General features: G+C 38.0%; 1 protein-coding gene across 1 annotated transcript in view; it reads left to right on the plus strand.

The window, feature by feature from the left end:
- The first annotated feature begins 3029 nt into the window (after positions 1 to 3029).
- The window catches only part of LOC144958411 (uncharacterized), a 57873-nt gene continuing 53402 nt past the window's right edge, over positions 3030 to 7500 (plus strand). The window contains exon 1 of the mRNA XM_078890418.1: positions 3030 to 3183. The gene's annotated coding sequence lies outside the window, so the exon portion shown is untranslated. The remainder of the gene's footprint in view (positions 3184 to 7500) is intronic.

The following is a 7500-nucleotide window of genomic DNA, read 5'->3' on the forward strand; positions in this document are numbered from 1 at the left end:
TCATGTTTTGACTTTTATACATTCTGATCACATGACGTGTGAAAAAGTTCTAGCCAGCATGAAGAATAAAAAGGACCGAATTTCTTTGTTTAGAACCAAGCTGCTCGTTGCTGGGCGTACGTGACATCAGACTAATGAATCCTTTTGAAGGGTTGAAAGTTTTCTGGCAAATTTTTTTAATAGGGAATGAGATTAGCGGAAGAGTAGCGTCCCTTGATTGGAGGTCACCGGTGGACAAGATATTTGTAAACAAATCAACTACAAGCCAATCTGCTCCAAATTAAAAAAAATATTCATATTTCTGTACAAAAATGCATATCATAATCAACGTTATGCATTTTTGTACAGAAATATGAATAAAAGATTTTGTATTTGGAGCGCTTGGCTTGTAGTTGGTTTGTTTACAAATAACTTCTCCACCGGTGACGTCCAATCAAGGGACGCTACTCTTCCGCTAATCTCATTCCTTATACCTGTTATTTTCAGAGTTTGGTCTGTTAACTGGTTAAGGTTGAACTAGATTTTAAAAATATTACAACAAAATTACTTTATTCATCCCCAGCCAAGGGAATAATGTCTTTATGGTACCGATAAAAGGCTGAAATAACTCAGGCGTCAGCCGCAATGCAGCTCCCAAAAATAACGATAAATAGTTGCTAAATGTCTTGCTCAAGGAAAAAAAACAAAGCGGGATGCCCCAATAAGGAGCCGCTCGGACCTGGGTCTCCCGAATGGGAGTCCCCCCCCCCCCCCATACACAAACACATACACATATTTTCAATCTCCCAACCTTCCCCCCCCCCCTCTCTCTCTCTCTCTCTCTCTCTCTCTCTCTCTCTCTCTCTCTCTCTCTCGATGCCCACTCTGTCTCGGTATTTAAGGTTTAATTTAGCTCTGAGTCAGACTACGGTAAACAAGAATCAACATGAATTGAAATCGTGTCCTACAATCACAAAGTATCTTATCTCCATTTTGGCATGAAAAGCTTTACTTCAAAATTTGTCAACTATAGATAGTATGCACTTGGCTAAGAAGCTCATAACATTGCCATCCGGAAGTATAACGGACCAACACACAAAACTGTGTGTATCCATGAACGTCTATAGTCAGGTTAATACAGTTCCGTGAGCATTACTCATAAACGCGGATGGCAAAAAACAATAACAAAGACCTGAGTGACGTCATCTTCGAACTATCTATAGATAATCCATTGTTGAGTGACTTCAACATCATTTCTTCCATAGTCAAAGAGTACTTTAAGTTTACACGCTTTCGTCAAGACATAGCACACCTGCCAATTCAACTTGAACTGTTAAAAATTCGTAGTTTTCAGAGGGAAGAAATAGAAGTTACTATAATTAACTTTACAAATAAATATTTTAATATTTAATGTTTATGCCCCTATGTGGTCTTGTGGTATGACACTCGCTTTCGGATCGGAAGGTCCCGGGTTCGAGCCTCGCGCTCGGCGCATAGTTGAGTCCTTGGAAAAGGTTCTTTACTCACCTTCTCTCACCATACGCGGGTATAAAATGAGTACCTGGCCGTTAACAGCGTTGTCTTTGTCCAAAAAATTGTAATATCGCCTAACAGGCGGTATGTCCCGTCCTACATGTTAAATGTTGCTGTTGGCCAGGGACCCCTTGTAAAGCTCTTTGAGCACATTTAGTGGATATTGCGCTATATAAAGCTCAATATTTTACCCATATCAATATTAAATCTGCCTTCAAAACCCTGAATAGATCCATTGTGGCACCAACGTTTTTTTTGTCTGTTTTACACATTGTATTGAATTTAAAATGTTTATTTGTTTCTGCTGTTGAAGCCAGAAAATTCATTGATTTTTTTAAACGAATTATTCGTAGTAGTGGGCAGGCATGCAATAGAACATGGTTTCTTAAAGTGACAAAAGCTGAAATCTCATATTTCTGGTCATTTTAACTTTAAAACCCCTTTTTGGCATCCCCTCATAGTTCAGTTGCTACCGGTGTTTCTTTTCTTTTTTTTTTTTTTTTTTTTTTTTGAATCCCTCCGAAACACGCCGATAACTATAGTCACAGGTTCATTCCCCAATGGTGTACACTTCCCAGAGTCGTAGGTTCACTCACCACTGCTGCCTACGTCCCATAATTTGTCGGGTTTCGTCGGATTTCGGCGGGTCGTCGGATTTCGGCGGGTTTCGGCGGGTTTCGGCGGGTTTCGGCGGGTTTCGTAAAAAAGAAACACCAGTTGCTACAGAACTCGCTTCACACGCAAATGGATCGAGATTGATCCCCGATAAAGATCACATTTTTTTTCTACAACTCCCTGTCCATCATCTGTAGGTAGTAGTAGTAGCGTATGGCTACACCTCCAGATTATGTTTGTCGATCCATGATGTCAGGTCATCTCCGGCTTCAAAGACCGTTTCATACCCCCCTTCTAATTTTGTTACTGGGCATTGCAGGACCAGATGATCGATGGTTTGGCGTGCCCCTTTGCAGTATTGGCAGATTGGTGAGTCAATGAGTCTCCATCGATAGAGGCATCCGTAGGTGATTGGGTAGCTAGCTGAGTCGGTTTGATCTAACGGAAAGTACTTTACAAAATAGACTATAGCGTCCTATCCAATGGGCAACAAGCAATTGTTATTGTTCATTTCACGCTATAGAAACCTAGGATAAACTCCAGCTCCATGGGCCTAATGGCTCTGAAGAAATACTCCTCATCGTGAGATAATATTGTTTTTTGATACGATGGCCAGATATCTAGTTTTAAAAATTTATGTCAAAATGAGATTAAAGCGTTTTGTCACAATTTGACAAAATCAGAGTATTGTTTTGTTCATTTTCTGAGTAAATTAAACTAGCGTGCAAACAATTCACCGATCTCGCATGCCTGGCCCAGCCCCCGGCCCGGCGTCGGTCTCAGCTATTCTCTTGACCACGTTCTGAACTTTCAAGATTGCGTCCATGCTAATTTTAAAGAGTTTATTATTATTATTATCATAATTCTTACGTGTTTATATTATTGTTGTCGCGTGCGGTTCTGGACATGAACAAAGAGGAAGATGTAGCGTTGGTGTTATCTATTTTACAAGGAAACTCTTAAGAGATGTTCTATTGATTGATTCGTTGACATTTCACTTGAACAACGAATGTTTATGTTTCCAGATTTCGAACTTTCGTCAGTGATAGATAGATAGTTTTAACGTGTAACAGTTTTAACGGTCTCTTTGAACTATCTTTGAGGCAATAATAAAACGATGATTTTAAATTAACATTTTATAAAGAAGATGAAAGTGCGTGTACTTTAAATTGTTAAGGTATGAATTAGTAGGGGGAATTAGGCTAAAACCGTAAAAATTCGGGTTGAAAGCATGAAAATTTGCATACAGGTTGCTGACCCATAGTATCTTGAAAGACTGCAGTTGAATTTTATAAGATTACTGAGTAAAATGATCTCTTTGAATTAAAGATGAAACAGTAGATACTTATTTCTTTTCTTTTTTTAATGCCATAAAAATACAAATCATAAACTGTGCGCTTTAAATGTTTAATTGCAGCAGCATAGATACCTTAAGATTTATGAGTAAAATGATATCTTTGAATTGAATATGAAAAAGTATTTCTTTTAAAATGGCATAAGAATACAAATCATAAAGTGTGTACTTTAAATATAGATACTAGTTTAAAGGTATTTAGATTGCATCTGTGCGGCTATGTGGTCTAGTGGTATGACACTCGCTTTCGGACCGGAAGGTCCTGGGTTCGAGCCTCGCTCGGCGCATAGTTGAGCCCTTGGAATAGGCTCTTTACTCACTTTCTCCCACCGTACTCATGTGTAAAATGAGTACATGGCCGTTAACAGCGTTATCTCCGTCCGAAAGAAATTGTAATATCGCCTAACAGGCGTCATGTCCCGTCCTACATGTTAAGTGTTGCTGTTGGCCAGGGACCCCTTGTAAAGCCCTTTGAGCACGTTTAGTGGATATTGCGCTATATAAATGCTCTAAATGCTCTATTTTAAGATTCATGAGAACAGTGATCTCTTTGAATCAAAGATAAAACAGTCTTTTAAACATGACGTAAATAACAATTAGATATGAAATGGAAGCTTCGATTTATTAAACGAAGACAGACAATGTAGACGTTTCGGGTTTTCCCTTTATCAATAAAACACGATGAATGAAACACTAAGGACGAATGAGAGATTCAAGAATGGCGTGGTTAATAAAGGTGAAGTTTCCACAGTGTTTCATTCGTCGTGTTTTGTTGATAAAGGGGAAACCCAAAACGTCCACATAATCGGCCTTCGTTTAACAAATTGAAGCTTCTATTTCATTTTCTATTGTTCTAATTTATTTTTTCGAGCTTCAGGCAGCCACATTTTCATCATCCAGTATTCTTTAACCCTCTCCTTACCAACTATAGGAAAATCGTCACATTTCGTTACGACATACAACCAACATTTTTCTTATTCAAATTTCTCTTCTACATCATAAAAATGAACAGTGTGTTATAGAGCATGTTTTCCTTTTAAAATTTTATGCAGCGGAAGAACGTTACTGCTATTATATCTGAGTAATAAAAATCTATTTTTGTGTTAGTTGGGTGTGAAGTTTTGGGGGAAATCCTGAAAATGGCTGGTAAAGATAGAGTTAAAAATGAAAAAAAACATGAAATATTATGGGCCATGCTTTGAATTGTCCGTGTGTTAATTGAAAAGTGTTTATTTAGACTACAACTGTAAATTCATTGTATTAAATCATTTATTTAACATTTGTTTATGGCAACCACCAGCCGATGATTCAACGTGCTTCATTATTAGAGATAGACTAAATCACCCATCATAGTCTGAAAGGTAAGTAAAAATAAATGTGACCCCTCGTCTCAAAACGGTATTAAATCGGGATGATTAAGATGCTGAAAATGGAATTTGTAGCCAGAAATATCATGCTTAAGTTGAGTTTATATGCTTTATAGAGGAGAAGGAATATCATATTTTACTGTGGTAAATACCAACGTTTCATATTTTTGACCAGTTTAACTATAATTTGACTTTTTAACATCTGGTCCATCCCGACATAATACCGTTTTGAGACGAGGGGTCACAAATCAATTCGTTGAGAATAAAAAATTTATAAATATCATGAAATTCCCTTTATTCATCCCATGGAGGGAGGGGGGGGGGGGATTTTGTCTTCAGTTTCTACACCAAAGGGAGACTATTCCAAAAGTATAACTTAGGCGTTAACCGGAAGTTCAGCGCCGCTAACTGAAATAGGGCCGAGGTGACTTGCTCGCTTTCGGTTCGGAAGGTCCTGAGTTCCAGCCTCGCTCGGCAGATAGTTGAGTCCTACACCAAAGGTAGACTATTCCAAAGGTATAACCCAGGCGTTAACCGGAAGTTTAGCGCCGTAAACTGAAATAGGGCGAGTTGACTTACTCGCTTGCGGATCGGAAGGTCCTGAGTTCCAGCCTCGCTCGGTGCATAGTTGAGTCCTTAGACAAGACTCTTTACTCACATTTTCTCACCGTACTCAGGTGTAAAATGAGTAGCTACTGGCCGTTAACAGCGTTGTCTCTGACCGGAAAAAAATTGTAATATCGCCTAACAGGCGTCATTTCTCGTTCTACATGTTACATGATGCTGTTGGTCATGGACCACTTGTAAAGCGCTTTGAGCACATTTAGTGGATATTGCGCTATATAAAAGCTCATTTTTTTAAAGCTCAAGGCAACACAGAGCAGCGGGTTATGGAAGTCGGTACCGTTCGGGTACGAAGTAAAGACTATAGATAGTTCGACGATGACGTCACTCAAGCCTTTGTTATTGTATTTTGCCATCCGCGTTTGTGAGGTATTCTCACTGAACTGTATTAACCAGACTATAAACGTTCATGGATACACACAGTTTTGTGTGTTGGTCCGTTATACTTCCGGATGGCAATGTTGTGAACTCCTTGGCCAAGCGCACACTATCTATAGATAGTTCGAAGTTGACGTCACTCAGGTCTTTGTTATTGGTTTTTTTTTTTGTTTTTTTTGTTGTTGTTTTTTTGGGTTTTTTTTTGCCATCCGCCTTTATGAGTAATTCTCACTAAATTGTATTAACCAGACTATAAACGATCATGCTTACACACAGTTTTGTGTGTTGGCCAGTTATACTTCCGGATGGCAATGTTGTGAACTTCTTAGCCAAGTGCATACAATTTATAAGAAGTAATATACAAAAATGAATATAAAAGCTTCAGAAGAGAACAAAATACAAAAAAAAAAAACAAAACAAAACAATACTGAACGCATTAAAGTTGGTAATTTAACAAATTATGACTAATAGAATTTTTAAAAAATAGGTGTCTATTTTACTCACGTGTCACGTGTTTTTATTTGTACACAATGTTTGTCCATTCAATCCATTGAAAATCTAATTCTAACGCCTGTGATGTCTCAAATTCTTCTAAAAGTGGAAATAATTCCAATTTATCATCCGCCTATGATTGGTCAGTAAATTAATTTCTAAAAGTATTGCGATAATTAAATATTTTAACTTGTTTGATTTGTTTTGCTGATTAAATCGAAACTTCTTTGGTTGCTGAAAATAGAATTAATGGTAAAGAAACAAAATAAACTTGGTAGGCTATACATGAATTTGTTTATTGAGGAATTATATAGTTTTATAAAGTGGGTAAACTAAAAAGTATGTAAACCGAGAAGAGCGTAAACCAAAAAGAACGTAAATAAAAAAGTGCGTAAAGCACAAGGAAAGGAAACCAAAAAGTGCGTAAACAAAACAATTTTTTTATAATTGATCTTTATATAGCGCAATATCCACTAAATGTGCTCAAAGCGCTTAACAGGGGGTCCCTGGTCAACAGCAACATTTAACATGTAGGACGGGACATGCCGCCTGTTAGGCGATATTGCAATTTTTCGGACAAAGACACCGCTGTTAACGGCCAGGTACTCATTTTACACCTGAGTACGGTGAGAGAATGTCAGACTTTTCCAAGGACTCAACTATGCGCCGAGCGCGAGGCTCGAACCCAGGACCTTCCGATCCGTAAGCGAGTGTCATGCCACTAGACCACATAGCCGCAAAAAAAAAGTGCATTAACCAAAAAGTGCGTAAACCAAAAAGTGTGTAAACCAAAAAGTGCGTTAACCAAAACGTGTGTAAACCAAAAAGTGCGTTAACCAAAAAGTGTGTAAACCAAAAAGTGCGTTAACCAAAAAGTGTGTAAACCAAAAAGTGCGTTAACCAAAAAGTGTGTAAACCAAAAAGTGCGTTCACCAAAAATAGCGTAAACCAAAAAGTGTGTAAACCAAAAAGTGCGTTCACCAAAAAGTGCGTAAACCAAAAAGTGCATTAACCAAAAAGTGCGTAAACCAAAAAGTGTGTAAACCAAAAAGTGCGTTAACCAAAAAGTGTGTAAACCAAAAAGTGCGTTAACCAAAAAGTGTGTAAACCAAAAAGTGCGTTCACCAAAAATAGCGTAAACCAAAAAGTGTGTACACC

This window comes from Berghia stephanieae, chromosome 12, assembly GCF_034508935.2.
Source record: "Berghia stephanieae isolate SIO BIC M18660-M18661 chromosome 12, UCSD_Bste_1.3, whole genome shotgun sequence".
Classification (NCBI taxonomy): Eukaryota; Metazoa; Mollusca; class Gastropoda; order Nudibranchia; family Aeolidiidae; genus Berghia; species Berghia stephanieae.